This window comes from Dromaius novaehollandiae, chromosome 4 (genome assembly GCF_036370855.1).
Source record: "Dromaius novaehollandiae isolate bDroNov1 chromosome 4, bDroNov1.hap1, whole genome shotgun sequence".
In the NCBI taxonomy this organism is placed as follows: Eukaryota; Metazoa; Chordata; class Aves; order Casuariiformes; family Dromaiidae; genus Dromaius; species Dromaius novaehollandiae.
The window spans coordinates 41,076,348-41,095,789 of record NC_088101.1 but is presented as its reverse complement, the minus strand read 5'-3'; the positions used below and the strand labels follow the sequence as shown (position 1 = coordinate 41,095,789).

Genomic DNA, 19,442 nt, shown 5'->3' with positions numbered 1-19,442 from the left:
TAAGTCATTCCTTACTTTCACTTTCAGACTCCTGGAGAAAGTCAAGAAGATGTGCAAGTTCCTGGAAGCTGTTAAGCCAGCAAAAGAACATGCAAGGCACAGGAGGTATTATTTCCTGAGACAGGGTGATTCTGTGGCAGGCACAACTGAAATACTTAATAGAAATGCATTTGCAGTAAACAACAGCAATTTTTGTTGCTCGTAAAAGAGCAATAAAAAAGTAGTGGTGGGCTCCATAAATGCCACCCTGAGCAAAAATAATAAAAACACCAACATCAATGACAAAAAGAGTCAAGTAGCAAATCGGCTGTTGTTCAATGTGAAATACGCTGCTGGGTCACCGCCTCCAGAGCAACCATGAACATTTTGCTTTGTGTGCACCTAAATTTACATCCCATAAAACGTGACAGGCCCGGAGTCACAGAATTGTTGAACCGTGCGGGTTGGAAGGGGCCTCCAGAGGTGTTCTAGTCCAACCTCCTGCGCAAAGCAGGTCCAGTTATAGCAGGTTGCCCAGGGCCATGTTGACTTTTGAATATCTCCAAGGTTAGAGATTCCGCAACGCACTCTGGGCAGCTTGTTCCCGTATTTGACAATCCTCATAGTAAAACAAAATTTCCTTGCACCAAGTCAGTCCTTCCCATGTTCCAACTTGTATCAAATGATTCTTGTCTTGGCAAGAGCAAGGGCACCTCCTGCTAGTTGTAGACAGTAGTTAGATCTCCTTGAGACTTGTCTTCTTTAAGGCTGAACAAACTCAGTTCCCTCAGCCTTTCTTTGAACGTTACGTGATTCAGCCTGTGATCATTTTACTGGCCATCCATTGGACTCACTCCAATCTGTCAGTGTCTTTTTTGTACTGGGAGCTCAAAAGATGTTAGAAGTAGCAAAAGCATTTTTTTAAGATAGAAAGAGTGTGCTGAGTAAAGCCCAACAGCAACACTCCTGAGGTGGGGCGGCGCATGGTCTCACAAGTGCCAAATAGAGGGAAATAGTTGCTTCTCTCAAACTGCTGGCTACACTCTTGCTCTGTCCTGACATAGACTGTGTGTAAGTTGGCTTGCATTAAATCAATGAGATACCTGAACTTTAAATCCCAGCTTCCTATTTCAGATAAGCCTAAAAATGAACTTTAGCTGTGAATATGTGTATATACTAAGGTGAATTACAGTTAGTATAGCTTAAGAGTCTGAAAAAAAAATCTATTGGCCATACATTGTTTCTGCCCATCAATCACACTTATGGAGAAATGGCAGCGTGTAAGAAATTTGATGTACATAGCTTACCTATGGCAGTATCTGCTTAACCATCTTTGCTGTCAGAAAATTGTCTTCTCAAAATCCATCCGGTGAAGGGTTTTCAGGATGAAGAATAAATGTTTCTGCTAGCATCTCAGAAGGTTACCGGTTCTCAGAAGCAAAACAGTTTCTCACGTAGTTTCAGTATTATTCAGATTGCATTCATGGTTCAACACCCAGCTAGGACTGGCTAATTCGTAATGTAAGTACAATTTCTATTCCATGTGAGCATTATTGTCATTAATACATTTCAAAGTCAGCGCCTGTGGGGGTAAACTGTTTGTGGGCTTACTGTTTGTGAAATCAGTGGATCTATTCACGGATTAAGATACCGGTGCACAGTTTCTATATAAAGAATTAAAAGAGCATGAAAGAATCCATTGCCTGGGCTAGATTTTGAATGCATTCCTCACACTAGCCTTGAATTACACAAATAAAAAATTGTCACTGTTGATAGCAATATCACTGAAAAAAAGATGACAGCCCCTGACCAGGTAAGGAAGGAGATTTGCAATTTGATTTGCAGAGTGAAGCATTAGACTTTTTTTTTTTTTTTTTACCTATGACTTCGCTTGTGTGGAGAACATGTTTGTAAAATACTGTGGAGTTTAGGCAATCAGGGGGCAATCCCATTCTGCTGTTCAAAACCTGTATCCAAACTCTGGAAATGGTATTTCAAATTATAAAATCATAAATTATAACCATACAAACTATCACATAACACACACATGGAACTTGCAAGACAGGCTCAGGACTGAGGACTTTAATGCTGATGTTGTCTGGCTGCTACCTCAAGTTTCCATTTTTAAAAAATTATCAGCATTTAGTTGTATGTTAATCTCCTTGTGGGAAGGAAGAAACAAGTCACAAGGAAACAGAAAATGATCTTTTGAAAAAATGTCTGTTATGCTCTATTGGTAACATTTTTCTATGGAACCAGCTTGAAAATTTATAGATAAAATTGTTCTTTGATCTCTGTGCTGGATATTTAGCATGCCTTTCATTTTCAAGATCTTCAGTGATTTCATTGGGCTAATTAAAAGGTATGGGTAACATTTTTATGAGTATTATATCTTTCAATCTTTAATTTAAAGGAGAGCATCAAAGAAAACCATTACGCATCCTGTATAATCAAAATAGTCAAGAAGTTCATATAAGCAGAGATGGACATTTTTAATGAAATGGCCATTTGAAATATGCTCCTTCAAAGTACTTTTTAAAATTAGTTTATGTATTAAATATTTAGCAGTGGAAGTTTTCTAGATATGTCTAATGGTGCAAATTTTTCTTCGGGCTCATTCACTCAGAAAAAACTCCAATTTGCTTTTGGTATCCAAAGTAAAAATGTCCTCTCAAATCATACCTGTAAGAGTGAGAGAGGAAGAGGAGCCTGGACCTGGGTCAGGTGTCATGATCCTGCAGGGATTGTAAAGAAAAAGTGTTCATAAGAGAAACAGTCTTATACATCTGCCTGTAAATAAGTGGTTTTTAAAGGAGCACAGTATCTGCTCTCATTATCCATAAAATGATCTCTTTAGGAATATGAGAGTTGTATTTGCAATTTCAAAAAGACCATATCTTGGGGAAGTAATAAAAATATATATTCCCAGAGTGTTTAGTCTCTAAAGGAATGTTTTGTTTTGAAGTTTATCATTTTGTTTACAGAGTGGCTGATATGAAGTGACAGACCTAAGATCTAGTTATTATTTCAGTTACTATTTTGTTTTTTAATCAGATCAGCTTGTACTAAACACATCAAAACCAAAGTAGAAATAAGCCTCCGCTGAATATCTTTCAGGTTAAATTTGCCATGATACAGACTGTGTCATGAACAGTGAAGAGAAGAGGGAGGCATCAGAGCAATAAAAAAAGTCTTATGCTGACCTACAGAGATACATGTGCATCTCATGCTCACATGGAGGTTTTTGTTTTTCTCTGCTTTGCTTTTTAGCACTCCACACTCAGTGTTAACACAGCGCTCACAGGAGGCAGACATTTGAAGTTAGCTATCTCTTGGTAAATGGTTTTCTGTTTTATTGTGCGAAGTGGTTTTCGGGTCTGGGTTGGGGAGTGGGCCTGTCTGTTGTGTTCATGTTGTCTGGATAAACAGAAGATTTCGTTTCTGGCAGCAGCCGGTTCTTGCACAGCAGTGGAGTTCCAAATGTGTGCGCCAGCGGTGGCTGTAGCCCCAGTAATTAACAGATTCGACAGCTTATCCCTGGACTCGTTGTAGAGACCACAAGTTATATTCAGTATTGCTGTAATGCCATGAAAGCACCCAGCCTTGAAGCATTAATGGCTTTTGTTTGAATCATAGAAGTAGCAGAGAGTTGCCAGTCTTTGTCCATAAATTGTCTAACGCCAGATTTGCTGGAGTGGAGAATAAGGCTTGATGAACAATCCGCAAGGCAGAGAAAAGCAGCGGCTCTCCCTCCCGTGCCCCCAGACAGTGTTCTCCTTATTTCATTTATTGTAAGAAGTGAATTTGAAAGAAACCACTTCCCCTTGAGCACTGACCTTTAAAAATAGTGCTGTGCTGCATACCACTCACTTGAGCCAAACTCTGCCAATCCTTAATCATACAGATAGTCCTGGGGTGAGTCAGGTTTTATGGAATGGAGCATTCTACATAACGCTGACAGTCCTGGGAAAAATGAAACAGAAAGAAAAATAATAATACCTGAAAACATGACCTCTGAAGAGAAAACCTGTCTTGGATTTTTACATGATGCCAGCACCACAATTATGTTGTATGAAAGTATACAAGACCAAGATTTCTCTTGCCTAACAGCCAAGAATAGAAGTTTTTAAATAGCTAAAGAATGAAGTATCTAGTTATTTAGGTTTGTGAATATTTCAGGATATGTTTATAAACTGTCATTCATTTTTGTTCCCTTTTGGTTTAGGTTCAGTCTCACTGGTTGGATTCTACCAATCTCTCTTTTGTAAATGCTGGAATAAGAAGTAGCTGTATGCATAAACCAGTGCAATAGATCTACCTCTGATGACTAAGGAGATAAATACAAGCCAGTGAGGTTTGCAAGAAATCGGTAGGTATGTATAGGTATCAACTTCAAGTTGCTAACAGCAGTACTTCACAGCCAGTGCTAGTTAAACAATCAGTTTGGTTCATCTAGTTCAAAAACTACTCATATCACCAGAAGTTCAATTCAATTGCTTGTTTGCTTGGACAGTGATTGAATTCAGCATCCTTTCCACATGATGTGCAGCTGAAGAGCTGAGCACTGTGTTTTTAAACATGGTTCTTCTCAAAGCATCTAATGCATTTGCATAAATTTGTTCCACTCAAAGAACATTAAAATTGTAAAGTCAAGTGCTCAGTCCAGAAATGACAGATTTAAAGTTGCCCATTTAACATCAACACAGCTGTTTATGTTTATATAACTGTGATACAGTCTTTAAGTAACTAATAGCATTATTTTTCTTTAAGGTCACTGCTTTGTTCAGTGCCTCAAATTGGCTATGCTTATACGATGAGTAATCTTGATATTTCTTATTATTGTCAGTATATATTTCGCAGTTTCATTCATTCACTTTACCAGCATGCTATCCTTTCTCTGCGTTGAGTGTAGAAACACTCATTTCCCAGGGTTTTCTATTGTGTTTTAATTGCTATGCCTTAGCCAGGACTGCTAAACCTTTATTAAGACCCACTTTCTGTCACCTGAAATTCATAGAGGCTGAACAAATATTTTAATTGGATTTAAAAGGACAAAGAAAACACAATTTTAATATATTTTTTGTTGCTTGTATTTTTAGAATTTTTTTTCCAAATTCATAAAATCCTATTTTTCATTAATTCTTTATCTTTTTAAACACAGGAATGTTTGTAACCCCCAAAATGTAATGTGCAAGGTGACACTTTACCTTAGCTGTTGAAAGTTTGGCATAAAGCTAGATTTTGAATTACTGAAGAGTTTTTAGATATTCCTGGGGCAAGCATACTATGATTATTTTTAGAGTATTCATCATAGAAAATAGATTATCACATATAGCTTAGAGCTTGAATATTGTACTCACTTCAGTCCTCAGTTTCCAGTAACCGGGAAAGGAGTATCTGTCTAAATGGTTTCCAAAAGTGAGTCAACTCTATCCACTTGCTAAATACTTGCCTGCATGGCAGTGATGTCTAATCCTGGCAATTCTCAGCTGCTACAAACAGCAACACCACTCGTCCTTTGCTTTGGCTAAAAACAATTCTTTTAACAATTTTGAGAAGTTACCTGTATTCATAAAACTTATTCAAATGGTCTTCAAGCTCGAGGTTTTCAATATCCTGATGTGTGGAAATGTTGAATGAATTGTCTTTGGAACATAAAAGAACCAAGCTGGAAAGAGGAAAACATTTGTTTTCCTTCTCTGCACCTCCAAAATTACATTTCTTAGAATGTAGAAACTTTATCATAAAGTTTATGTTGTTTTGTCCTTGTAGAGCATAGAGCATACAGCTGACCATGCATTACTCAGAAGTACTGTATTTCGCTTACTTACCTTACTTTTCAAAAACATCCATAAGATGTTTTTATTACAATTTGATTTATTACTATTTTCATGAACAAGGAACTCCCTCAAGTTACTCTTAAGCTCAAAGAAATGTGTCATCTTTTGACCCTTGCTCAGCCAGCCTATGCTAAGATCCAGATGATTGATATGGCTGACATCTATTTCCTGAAGAAATGCTTGGAGGAATCAATATGAATAGGATAATCTTTCACAGATTAAATTAATTTGTTGAATAATGGTATCCATGGATGAAGACTGCTCTTCTGATAGTGTTGCAATACAATGCTGTCTGATATGTAATACTATGTAAAGCACATCATATTTATTGTGAGGTTAAATCTAAGATGCAGTTAAAAAAAATCCAGTAATTTAAGGAACAGTGTCATTTGACATAAAGATACATCTTTCACTTATAGTTCATGGGACACTGACATAATTGCATGAGAGCCAAGTGAATGTTGTCAAAAGTGAATTAATTCTAGTAAATTTTCAGTACATTTTTTCAGTTCATTTCTTTACACTTACACAGAAATTGCAAGCTGCGCTAAACTACATCACTGGCTTCATCAGGAGCCATTTTGTGCCTCTGTGTGGCATTTTATGAAATAATACAATTTAGTAGAATTTTGTGGCATTAAATTCAGGGATTTCATTTGTAAGCATTTTTTTGGCCTTGAAAAACTACTTTGATTGCTGGAGGAGTGGAAGAGGAGCATTTTTCATACCTATTATCACTAGGAGTCCTTTTAAAATGAAGTATTTGCTGTTTCTTTCATGCACTCTGTCACAGTTTTAGAACTTACAAAGGACATCTGTTCTAGGCTAAATCCAGCAAACCTGTGCAGTCCTTTTCTTCAACTGTAGTCATATGGCTCAAACACTAACATCCAAAAATGTCAAAAAGTTTCAAGTGCTCCATCTTCTTCCCTGCTGATACACTGACAGGATACTTTCCATTACAGCTGTCACATTTATTAGTATAGTGATACTTTACTTTCCTATTTTTGACTGACACCACTGTTTATGAACAAATTAAGCTTGTCAGCCTAGCTTCACAAGGTTGAAAAAGTATTTTAGTACTTTCGTAAAGTATAAAAAAGTCTGCCTCCCACTCAGAATTGAACTGGCAGTTTTCTAAATTAACTCTTCATTTTTCTTTGTTAATTACCCGTGATTCACACTAACATTTTGCAGAGATTGATAGGATTTTAATTGCTGTGGGTATTTTAGGATGGAGGAGAGGGGATGGTAAGAGGCTTGGGAAAAGGCAGGTGGGAGTTTTGTATGTTTGGAAGGCTAACTGTTCTGTGATTGCACACAGCTACAAGATCAGCAGCCAGAGCACCATCTGTGCACACAGCTTATCCGTACCACCCAGGTTTGTGACAAAGGAATGTGTCAGCTTCTGCTTTTACGGACCAGCTAAAAGTGTCCTTCATGCTAAGAACTTCAATGAAATTCTACAACTACTCTCTAATGTCAGATCTAATCACGTCATCCAGCAAGTCTGACTGGTACAGGCTTCATTCAGCAAGAAGCTCTTTGTGCAGTACTGCTTTCGCAAGTCAGAAGTATGAAGGTTCAGCTGCTCGTCGGTGTCACCTCCCGACCCGGCTAGTTGCAGAATGGTCATCTCAGCGTCCTGGGAAAATGGTAGGAGATATACAATCTCTCATAGAAATGTAAAAGTATCTCCAGAGGCTGTATGTGGATGTCTCTCTTGACTATATAGGTGTTTGCATCTGAGCTAGTTCTCTTACACTTTCTTTGTGTAGAAAGCTACTCAGTCTAGTCAATGGGACTATAATGGGGACCTCAACAGCTAGTTCTCTGTACATTTTAGATACCTAAAGTTAGGTGAAAGTAGTTCTGCCTGTCGTTCCTGGGATGATGGTGATGTGTGAGTAGTTTTTCTCCTGATCAATATCTGATTGAAATCTAGTATACGAGTACCTGTTCTCTAGACCCTCTTAGATGTTCAAACACCTAATTTCCATTGATTTCAGGCACATAAATAACACAGGATTTGGGCCTTAGTAGTTTTCAGACTATATTGAATTTGTCCTTGCAGAAGTGCTGTGCAATATTCTCCTTATTGTGCACATAGACTGGGGGCTTGTCTGCATGGGGAAGTTGGCCAGAACAGTTTTTCCAGAAAAGTTCATGCTATCGACCTGCTTCTCCGAAGCAGCATTTACTGTGTTGCAGAACAAAGTGTCTATATTGAACAAAGTCAAGGGACAGAGTTCCCAATGCCAGCTAAACTGTCAAACACGGAAAACAAATCAGTCATTTTTATCTGTAGATCCATACTGACCTCCATATAAGTTTTTATCATGTTGGCAATCTTAGACTTTCAGCACATCTCTCTAATTCTTTAGTCAATGGTATAGCAGATGGAGTTTAGATGGATCTGCCATTACACAAAGTTAATACCACAAGTTTTTATCAGCAGTTTTCAGTGTGGAGACTGAGGCAAAGAAGATTTCTCTCCAGATTTTGAAGCAGAGTTTTGTCTAATTGCTAGAGACAATTCTACTTCTTTATATCTCCACAGATCCTGTATCATCCTAGCATTTTTATAATTTACCAAGATTTTAGTCTGTGGCTCTCACTGACTGATTCTCTCTCTTCCCAAAGTTTCCCCATGGTTCTAGTTTTCCTCCAGCATTGCTTCCTTCCAGTCAGGGCACTCCCATCCATTCTTATCTCCTTTTATTACTGTCACCTTCCTCCCAACTTATTCCTGCCGAGGGTCCTCTGCACATACCTGTTTCTGCCATGGCTGACCCCAGTTGGGGTCCTCAGACATACGCCTCCCTCTTCTAGAATGGTATTTTGTTCACCATCAGAAGAGAGAATTGTGAACATGTTAATGTCTGTGTGTGAGAAGGAGAAAGATCTTTTATCTTTCTCTTTACCTTTGCCTCACTACAAAATTTGAGAGCCAAATTTGGCACATTGTTTCTTTACCACCTTATTTCTCTCCTCAGTAAAGATGAATTGCCATGTAGTTTTCCCTGGTTTTAGCATAAGGGTCCTATTCTTTACAGTTAAAATGTATCTGGCCCACTTAATGCCAAAGTAGTTAATATCATTAACAGAAATTAACATGGATTCCTGGGTAATTTTTGTTAATTTGCTACACCTTATGACAGTTTAAATAAATTATACTTCAGGAGAAAGTCAATTATTTAATCAATTTGACTTGTCAAAGACAATAAGGCAGAGGTACCAAATGAAAAGCCACTGTTTTTCCTTCAAACAGTCCAGCACATTTTATCTTACACTGTGTAGCTAAATATTGGTGTGACCACTGCACCCTAACCTATAAGGTGTTTTTTGAAGCAGCCTAAGGAAATTAGTTTTCCCTTAAACCTAACAGAAGTTGGGTATCTGGCTTCCTCAGCCTCCGCTGAGAATCTCAACCTCAAAGTTTTAAATCATTTGTACTCTGTCAGAGGTTTTCACATGATAGTTTCTCACCTAAGTATTAGTTCTGACTGTTCAGCAACAGAACATCCATGTTAAGAAATGAGTCAGGAAAAACAGTAAGTTCTGTATATCAAGGGGTTGCTTCTCTCCAGAATGTATTTGCTTCAATAGGTGACATCATCCCATCAGATCTTATAAATACAAGTCAAGAAATGAAGTGTGTAGAACATTAGTACAAAAAAGTACTGCTAGGTTACAAATAACCATGAATCTGCCTGACCTCTGTATAAGCCCAAGAATGAGTGGGAGCTGTTATTGGGGACTGCAAAATATTGCAGTATTTTCAGGCCAGTGTGTGGTTGCATAGTCTAAAATTTCAGAAAAATGAGCAGTGTGAAGAAACTTAACTCTCCATTGCAGACCACTTACTTGTTCTTTTGGAGTCATCATTTTGAAGGCATTATGCAGGCATAAGGCCTGCAGCTAGTTTTTTGAAACATTAAGGGCTACTAAACAAGCCTCACCTCCGAAGAACAGAGGAGTGAGAGGATTTATTCTGTTCCCACTGAAACTGGAAGTAACATTGCTACCAGGTTTGAACAGGGCAGAACTGGAGCGTTGGCTCCTGAAGGGTGTTGGTGTGCCAATTTTAATCAGGAATTATTTCCTTTTTTAATACTTCTTTGAAAATATGCCCTGAGAAAGCAGCGTCTTGCATTGAACAATATCTCAGTTAATATGGATTGAGGAGGTATGACAAGAAAGTATTTGTACCCTTGTAGAAATCTCAGTGAGACATTATAGGAAATCTGTCTATTCCTTGTGTTAGGCAATACTGTTGGTGCAAGGTCATCTTATTTTCTTGGAGTAACCTGTTTATGAAATGGTCACATAATGTGATCCTGTGAACAGAGGTAATCAAGAACTGCACACCACTAATTCTGTTTTGAGGAAGTCTTCATTAAGGGATTGCTTCCAAGAACTACCATCTTGGAACATGTTCCTCATAGAAATTCTGAAATAGCTTAAGCATACCCTTCTACACTCCTTTCTTTACCTTTATTCAAATGAAAACATTTTCACTGAGACGGCTCGGTTTTGAAAACAACCCGAAGCATCAAATATTCTTTTGCTGAGATGCTTTGCAGTGCAAGACAGCAAGTCAATGACTATAAGGACAAAAGTGCTTCACCACACTCAGTCTTCTCTTTAGGCACAATGAGTCCAGGCTTCAAGCTACTGCTACAGCAGTGACTCATAACATGCATAATGCACTATCTCTCACCTGTTTATCAAATACAGTAGGCATGTGCATCTTGAACATATTTAACTCCTGTACCAACCTTTATTTGGAGGTGCCCAATTTAGTTTGCTAACAATATCTACAATAGTTTTACTATTGTAATTTTGTAATAAGGTACTAATATTTATAGTGGAAAAATGTTACCTTTGCTGATTATGCTTGTGAACTTCTACAAAGCATAAAAGAAAGACTAGGTCACCATTTACAGATGAGAAAAAAAAATGTGTGTTTAATATAGATAACGCATTTAGTTCTCTGATTTTTTCCCAGCAGAATGATGCACTAATGCTACACTGCATGTTTATAAATATGATTGCAAGGATAAAGTGTACTATAACATCAAACAATTTTGAAATAATTCCCATGTCGAAAATAGTTATTAATTTGTAAATATAAATAGAACAAGAATCTGCATTGTGTGTTTCTGTGGAAGATATCCATTTATTCTGGAGAGGTTCCATGCTAGGGAAACCTTCCATATTTCATGAAATTAATAAATAACACCAAGCTTAATGAAGGAGAGAAAAAGGTTCATACTTAAAAATCAGGTTTGTGGGAGCTATACATATGCCAGACTTTAGGTTAGTACTGTTTCTTTTTATTCTAGGAGAGCTGAGTCCACAAACTTCTGATGATATACAAATAAATCTGCAATTCCTATGTTGATGGAGTATTTATTGGTCCCAGGACCTGATCCATGTTTTTTCCCAAAATTTCATATCATAAACATGCTCAATGTTTTAGAAAGTATTAGAATAGCATTGTAAGAAAGGCCAGTTTAAAATCAGGGCTTATATCCTGCAACTTGCATATATTTTAGGGAAAAAGAACTTCATTCGCTGTTAAGAAGCACTTTACTGCAAGGCCCACAGCTTAAAAATGGGGCTCCGTGTGGGGGGAAAAAGTATCAAAGTCCAGGCTTATCTTTCATGGCTGACAATAGCCTGCAGTTACCTTGCTCTCTGCTTTCGACAGATGGCCTCCTCTCCAGCAGAAGACTGCTCATAGAGAGACCTATGTTGAGATTAAATGTATGAGGATCCATTACCCAGGATTCAAGAAATCACTCCAGAGACACCAGTACAGAAGCTCTGTGGAGGATGCCTCTAAGCCACATGCTTTTTTTTAGGTGTTCAGGAGAGCAGGTTTATCCACTCAAAACTAACTTCTTGTTTTGGGGATTATTGCATTGATCTTGGGTCTGTTTCCAAAATTGGAGCATCTTACTAGCAACAGTTCCTGGAGCCTGTGATAAAGAAAGTTTCCACGCTGTGAAGGTTTCTGTAGGCACTGGAGGTTGTTTTGCTCTATCCAAAATAGATCTTCTTGATTTATTGCAGATCCTGTAATGTCCTTTCACTCTCCTGCTGTGGTCTAAGCTCTTTTGCACTAGATAAACAGGCAAAGGATCAAGTCTGCATAGAAAGGAGACATGCTGGTGTTACTCCTGCTCAGAAACAGCTTCTGGGAGTCTACACGTGGAACAGCACAGAATTGTTTGAGTAGATTTACTACCATTTCTGTATACAGGTAGTGGCCTTCACTGGACAGAGTAAATTCTTTAAAGGGAAATCCTACCTCACTAGCTGCTCAAGTTGTATAAGGTATCCATAAATGATACTATGTTTGGATTTTTGAAAAAAATTTTGACAAGATTCCAAACAAAAAGCTATTAAAGAAAATAAGTTGCCATGGGACTGGTCCTTATATGAATTGAAAGCTGTCCACAGTGTAGGAAGCCAAGGGCTTAATGGTCACTTTTCAGGATGAAGAAGGGTCTGTAGTAGTCTCTTAGAGATCAGCGTTGGAGCCAGTTTTATTTAAGATCTTCACCAATGACCTGGAGAGGGAAGGGGTGCAGAAATAAGTTTGCAAATAATACTGAGCTTCTTCAGAGAGCCAAATGACACACACACGGCAAGGAACTCTAGAAAGATGACAGAGTGTGGGGTGAAAAGCAGCAGATAAGCTTCTGTGTAGATGTGTATAAGGCAGTGCATCTAGGAGAGATTGACCTAAGCCATGCCTACACAACAATGAACTTGAAACTGGCAGTTTCAACTCAGGAAAGAGTCTGGCAGTTGCCACTGATAGTTCTCTGAAATCATCTGCTCAAAATGCAACAGGAACAAAAAATGCCAACAAAATTTTGGGTACCATCAGGAAGGATACTCATAACAAAACAGAAAGCACTACTTTGCCCCTATATAAAACTGTGGACCAGACACATCTTGAACACTAGCTATAAAATCCTATTTCCACATTTTAAGAAGAACATAGGGAAATTAGAGAAGATGCAGAGAAAGGCAACTAACGTGATTAAAGGGATGGCACAGCTGCCTTTATGGGGAAACTGAAAAGCCTGGAACTTTTCATGATCTTATCCCCCCCAGCTGGATATGATCCCCCAGGGGAATATGATCAGGAATAGATTTACAGAATCGTGAAGGCAGTGAGTAAAGCAAATACAGAATTGTCATTTGCCAAGTCCTGCGGTGTCCTATGGGCACTCACTGAAACTAGTTGGAGAGCAGTTTAAGATCGACAAAAGGAAGTACTTTTTTTATCCAACAGGTAGCGACCTTCTGGAAGTTGCTCTTGCAGGAGGTTGCAGAAGCTCACAGTATCAGCAAGTTCAAAAAGGCAAAAGTAGACAAATTCCAGGACAAAGGGGTCTGTAAACAGATACTGAAAGGAACAGGCAGGAATGTGCTCTCTAGCATCCTTAATGCAGTTGTGGATGCTGAGGAGTATGAGGGGGGTGGGCTGCAGGCAGGCCAGGAGCATGTGCTCTCCCTGAACAGCATTTCGTATTGCCACTGCTGGGGATGTAATGGACTATTAGTTTGACCGAGAAGGGCATTTTCCATGTCGTCATGAGAATAAGACCCTGCATTCCTTTCCTAGAGCTTAAAGCTGCCACTTCAGAGTAATTTCCACTCATTTAATTTTGATTGCATCTCAGTAGGCAGTAAGTGGTGCAGGATATTTTTCAACTGGAAGAACTGTGTGGTAATTATCAATGACGGGATTTTTTGTTGTTTTGACTAAGTCATTTTTTTCAGTGGAGTTAGGGAAAATATTGGTCTATGCAAAAAGGAAAGAAGGTGAACAAACAACTTCGAATAGATTTGGATATTACAAATCTATAGAACTTAAAAGTGATGTAAATCCAGTCAAATAAGATACACTGAGCAAAGAGAATGAGTTAAAAAATAGGCAGGCACAAAACAATTCTTAGTTTTAATGGGCATATTTTTAGGGCCATGTTTTGGTACCCTCATTAAAATTTCTGGGTCAGAGTCCAGTTTATGCAGCTGAATTTTGTTCCCAGGTGTTCTAATGGTGTGAGTGTTGTACTTTGCATGGTGGGCAAGGCATTGTTTTCAGGAAGAAGGAATTACTCTAATAAAGCTATCAGAAGCTGGGCCTAAATAATTTAAAAAAGGACCAGAAGGCCTGGAGACTGTGTAACCACCTCCTCCTCAGAGACAGCCCTTTCCTTGGCTTATCACACATCCTCCGTATCAAACACCCAGAGAAGAAAGATCTCTCTCTCACCAGTGGTCTGCCAGTCCTAGTTGCCGTGCAGAGTTCAAAGTAGGGTCTCTGCACGGTGCTTGGTGGCTGCGTAGGGTTGGCTGTGGAGCCACAGGGAGCAAGGTGAGGAGAGGACAGAGCCTGTGGAATATCAGATCCACTTCTCATGAAGCATCTTTTGATAGTTCCCACTATATAGATAGAAATCTTTCCTTTTGGCACAAATCTTCTCTCATTTTGAAGATTTCAGAAGAATCAAGTACTGTAAAGTTTTACTTGCTTCTCCTTACCTAACCTTTTCTATTCTACTCCGTTTTCTTTCACCATCTGTCTAGTTCTAAATACCCAGCACAGCAAAATGCTCCTTTACTTCTTACTGTTCTTCTGTGTTCCTTCTCTCAGTTTAGAGAAAAGGCTGAAAATGCTGAGGAGCTTTCCATTACCCCTCACCAGAAGGTGTTTGTATGTTGCAGAAAATACTGACAAAATACTTATTTTTATATGTTGCTAGCTATTTTTTAAAAGGTGTTCAAAGGCATACTGATGGCTACTTATTTATATTCATCAGGTATCATAACATCCCAGGACAATTACCAGGTTGCAGTTTTGATATCCATTTGCTGTGTCACAATGCAGAGAAAAGTGTGTCAAATCATGTTGCCTGGAAAAGTGCTATATTTGAGCAAAAGCTTGAAACATGGCATCTACTCTTTTATTTTCCTGGACAGTAGGACAGCAAATAGCTAATTGTTGGGAAAAAAAATCTTACACACTTGTTATCTGTGAGAAGCTGGCATTTGAATTAATAGATGACGATTTGCTCTGCATATAATTTACAGTCAGTATGTCCCTGTGCATAACAGCAAGAGTAAAAAACAAAATCAGTTATTTTCTTACTGATTTTAGATTTAATTTGGCGTTGATTTCATCAACCTTAATCTAGCATTGTCTATTGTAGTCACATGAACACACAAAGAGCTTTGCTATAATTAAGGATAAGAATTTGTGTCTGTTTAAAGGTGCTCTAAAATCCACTGCTCATTTCAAATGCTGTGAAATTTAGTGGGTGTCTAAAGGGTGTATTAGGATGTGTTAATGTTGAAATCTGGGATCATCTGAGCTGGAGATTGTTGAGGAACAATCCCCCAGCAGAAACTTTTTTTTTTTTTAATTTTGACAGGTTCTTATAACACAGTGCTGACATTGTCCCCAGACAATCAGACCGCAATTCTGAGCATGCCTAACTGCTCTCAGTTGCTTGACATTTCCCATTGCTAGCACATAGGTCTCACTACCTAGCATCAAGTAAGGAATCAAAATTTGAAGAACAATATTCTCTAAAACCAGATGAAACAGCTCCCCCCTCACATTCCCACACTGCTTTGTACATCTCGCAGTGAATTCAGCTGAAGCCATTGCAGCTATTTTTCCTGGCTGTAGGGACAGAATAGAGGTTGCTGGCATGCACAGCTTAATTCTTCAGGGTTTTTTTCAGAGTTCTTTCTGCACTGGATGTTCTGGAAATAAAATCATACATCTTCCTCTGTCATCAGCCTAAATAATTAAGGGCTAAATCATGGCATTGCCTTGAAACATGAGAGAGAATATTGTTAAGCTGTCCAGGAGCAAACCTGGAAGCAGAATAGCTGCATCTCTGGTGCTGTAGATGCCAAAATGTTTACCACTTTCATAGCAAGTGCAACTCCTTGAGGTCAGCACTGAGAAACACCCTTTTTGGTATATCCCAGGGAAAACTTCAATGGCATCCAAGATTTAAATCACTTTTGAAGGCTCACTGACCTTTATACTCTCCTGAATGACTAAGAGTACCCATAGTAGGAGCTGCATCCCCTAAACGATCATTGCAGAGGCAAGCATGATGCAGAGCACCTGAGTTAGCTGACTAAAGGTAAATTGCGAGTATCTCCCACTCAGCATTTTCTGAGTTCTCCAGCTTTTACATTCCCAGCAGTAATGGCATTAGGAAGCCGTTGAGACTACACCCGTTTCCATCCTTGGCTACACTACAGGGGGGAGGTGGCTGGCCGGCCCCCAGACAGCAGCTGCTCACAGACTCAGTAAATCATGCAGGGAATCAGTGTTTTGTACAACTCTCTACTCCCTACCTAATCTTGATTCAGTCCACAGTGGCAATCCCAGCTTGAAACCTAAGAAAAGATCAGTAAAGCCATATTATGCTTAGAATCAGTTTGAACTTGATTTTCACTTCTCTACTCTCTGCATGAGCACTAAGCCCCAATTTTCTCTGTCTGTCAATATATGTCCATCGTACCGTCATCCTCATGCTCCTTCCTTTGATTTCTTTTCATCCTCTCCTCTCCTACAGGTTTCTTTTATCATTCTTGCTTTATCTTTAAATGACTGAAGAAATAGAGCCTTTTTCAAACAGCACAGTGTTTTACATGAGCTGTAACATAACGTACCTCTTTACAACTCATCTGCCTCCCTCATAAGGTAAGATACTCTATGGATCTTGGGAAAAGAAGGAAAAGAGGCATCTGAAAAATAGCTTTTGTAGGTATAGGAGGGAAAAAATAAGTAGTTCTGTAAGAAAAGATCATTAGCCAAGCCAGCTGTGATTGTAGACAGTGTTCAGAAGCAAATATACAAAATGAGATACACAGGTTGCATAGATGGATGCACATGAAATGATTGTATCATTTTTCCAGTTATTTTTACTTTTAGGTTGCTGGAAAAAGTTAAGATCTGAAAAGTTGGAAGTTACCTAACTTTTGACAGAGGCAGAGCCAGCTTTGCCAAATCTCATAATATTATTGCAAATACCACAACTGTTAATATTTTCTCTTTAAGTCTCAGATGCTAGTAGCAAGAGATTGCAAAGGAATATCAGTTTTCAATTTTGAGTGTATTTTGAGCTCTTCTGCTCTCCTAGAAAAGTTTGAAGCTGCCTCAGAAGTGTAGCCTAAAGAATAAAGTAAATAAAGCAGTCTCACACTTTTCCAAAGATACAGATTTTGAAGATTTGGAACTGGCAATACGGTGTATCGTAGTTTTAATCCAGTTGTGGGAAAGTATTCCTGTTCGTGATACTTAAAATGCTACTTAAAATGCAGCAAAGGGCTTTCTTTACTGTAACCTTTAAATTCAGGTACTTTCCTGATTCAAGATCTTTCGAAGGTTACAATCTGAGCAAGACACAGAAAGAAGTTATTTACTTTGCAAAATTAGACTCAATTACGTAGTCAGAATTCATGCCAGTGCTGACATTTTTGTCTACCGACTTTAAACATAGAACAGATTTTTTTACTGCTAAATTGGAAATGCATGAAAATTTAGCTTGTACTGAAAATTTAGCTTATACACCAACTTAAAAAAAAGCAGCAAAATCATAATATAGCTACAGTCTTTCTATCAACAATCTTCTATTGATCTTTCTAGTAACTTCAAAGTTAGATGAACTAGTATCACAGTAGAAGCAACTTATTTCTAATAATCTGTGTATCAGCTATGGCATGTTTATTACAACACAATAGACAGATCTGAAATATGTCAGTGCACAAATTTTGCAAGCCATCTGCTTGCAAAACTCCACGGATGGAAAATGGCACAATTTTGGCACTGCACTGCAGCTTTCAATTTTGGCACAATGGCACAATTTTGGCACTGCAAAGTGCAGCTTTTGCATTAAAATGCAGAGTATATTCTTAGATGCTGCAAAGATTGCACCTCAGTGTAGGCCAGAAAAACTGAAAGAACTGGTTGATACAGGTTGTCAGTGAAGTTCACTAAATCTGTGCTGTGTCAGGATTATAAGAAATTGTAAGCAGCACACCGTTTTATGTATAGAATAGTCCCTGTGCAACACTCCAGAAAAGCTGCCAGTTGTCTACTACTGCATTCAGCTTCCTCTGCATAGGGGCTCTCCTGTGTGCAGTCTGAGAGGCGTTAAATATTCAGCCGGGCCATTTCCCAGATTCTTCTTTCAGGATGCCTTTAGCATTGTCCATGAAATAAATGTTCTACAAACTACCAGAAAATAGGGATTCTTGCCAATATTTTATATCTCTTTGTTATGTGGGGGTGATCAAAATCTAAAAAATGGAGACAAAATAATCCCCCTGAATTGGGCAACATTCTACAAGTCTTTATTGCGTTTCATGGTGTCTGAGAAGAATGATTCAAATCACAATAAAAATGACTCTCAGAAGAATGAAAATAGCTTGGTTCATCTTTGCACAAAAAAATAAAAACAAATAAATAATAACTGTTAAGCACAACATTGTAGCTGCTTATCTAGCAGCCTGTATTCAGGGTGAACTCCTGTTGGCTTTACTTTATGGAGTGTATATTTCATGTAACAGATCCTTCACTACAAAAATGCTTTAGATACCAAGAAGGACAAGTCAGGAGATAGTGCTGGCCTTTTAAGAAAAGATTATAGAAAAATATGATAAAAATCAAAAAGGAAATAATTTCAACCAAAATCAAGAGTGATCGTTGTCTGACACTAGAATTAATTATAAATAAAATGAAATGCAGCCAACATAAATGAATCCAAGTTTCCCAAACATAAAAATTGAATAACTTATTAAATATAAAAACATATTCTGTCTTTATTCTGTCTTTATTCTGTGTGTATTTGGCTCTATGAGTATGAAAAGTATGCTGTAGCTGGAAAATAATATAACTGCTGCTTGATGAGTAATACTTTTATTTTTTTTTTAGAGGTAGATTTTTTACAAGCTGCCATTTAAATCCACACTTTTTAACACTTGCTGTGAAGCAAGCTTTGAAGTGCTGAGATTTCTGATTTCTTGGACTGGTAGTCAGCTCCTAAAGCAAGACCTCTGATAGCATTGTAGGTTGTGTGGAGCATGTTAAAGATTGTCTTCTTAGGACCTTATCCCAAAGGGCATTCATGTTCTTGCTTTACCAGGAGAAGAAGTCAAGACATTAATACAGCTGATAATAAGGAATAATAGAAAAAAAAAGCAGGAATAATTATGCATGATAACAATATAATTTAGTAATTCACCTGTATTGGGTTATGCTATGCCTCTGTTTCTTGAACTATATGATTTACACTGTGTTCACTCTTCTATTGCAGGGCTGTAACAGTAGGGACAACAGCTTAAGGAATCACTGAACACTGTCCTCATAGGACAACTGCATCCTGGTAAGAGATGTTAAACTGCTTTGAGGAACATCATTTTAGGACCTCACAACGCATTTTTATGAATATAGGTGCAGCTAAGTCTGCTTCGCGTGCAGAGAAATGTTTCTGATTCCTATGAAAACTCAAATTTTGTGAGGTCAAAATGCAGTTAGGTAGGTCCACCCCTCAAACAATGCACCTTGTT

The 19,442-nt window shown here is 38.2% G+C and overlaps 1 long non-coding RNA gene across 7 annotated transcripts in view; it reads left to right on the top strand.

Annotated features, from left to right (window-relative positions):
* LOC112995290 (uncharacterized) overlaps positions 1 to 19,442 on the top strand; it is a 209,553-nt gene that overhangs the window by 69,587 nt on the left and 120,524 nt on the right. For 5 of the 7 annotated variants that reach the window (XR_010388986.1, XR_010388990.1, XR_010388987.1 and 2 more), the window contains 4 exons: positions 3,250 to 3,314; positions 4,205 to 4,348; positions 7,144 to 7,475; positions 19,190 to 19,258. This is a non-coding gene — a long non-coding RNA (uncharacterized LOC112995290). The remainder of the gene's footprint in view (positions 1 to 3,249; positions 3,315 to 4,204; positions 4,349 to 7,143; positions 7,476 to 19,189; positions 19,259 to 19,442) is intronic. The other 2 variants (XR_010388989.1, XR_010388991.1) reach the window with 1 other exon arrangement.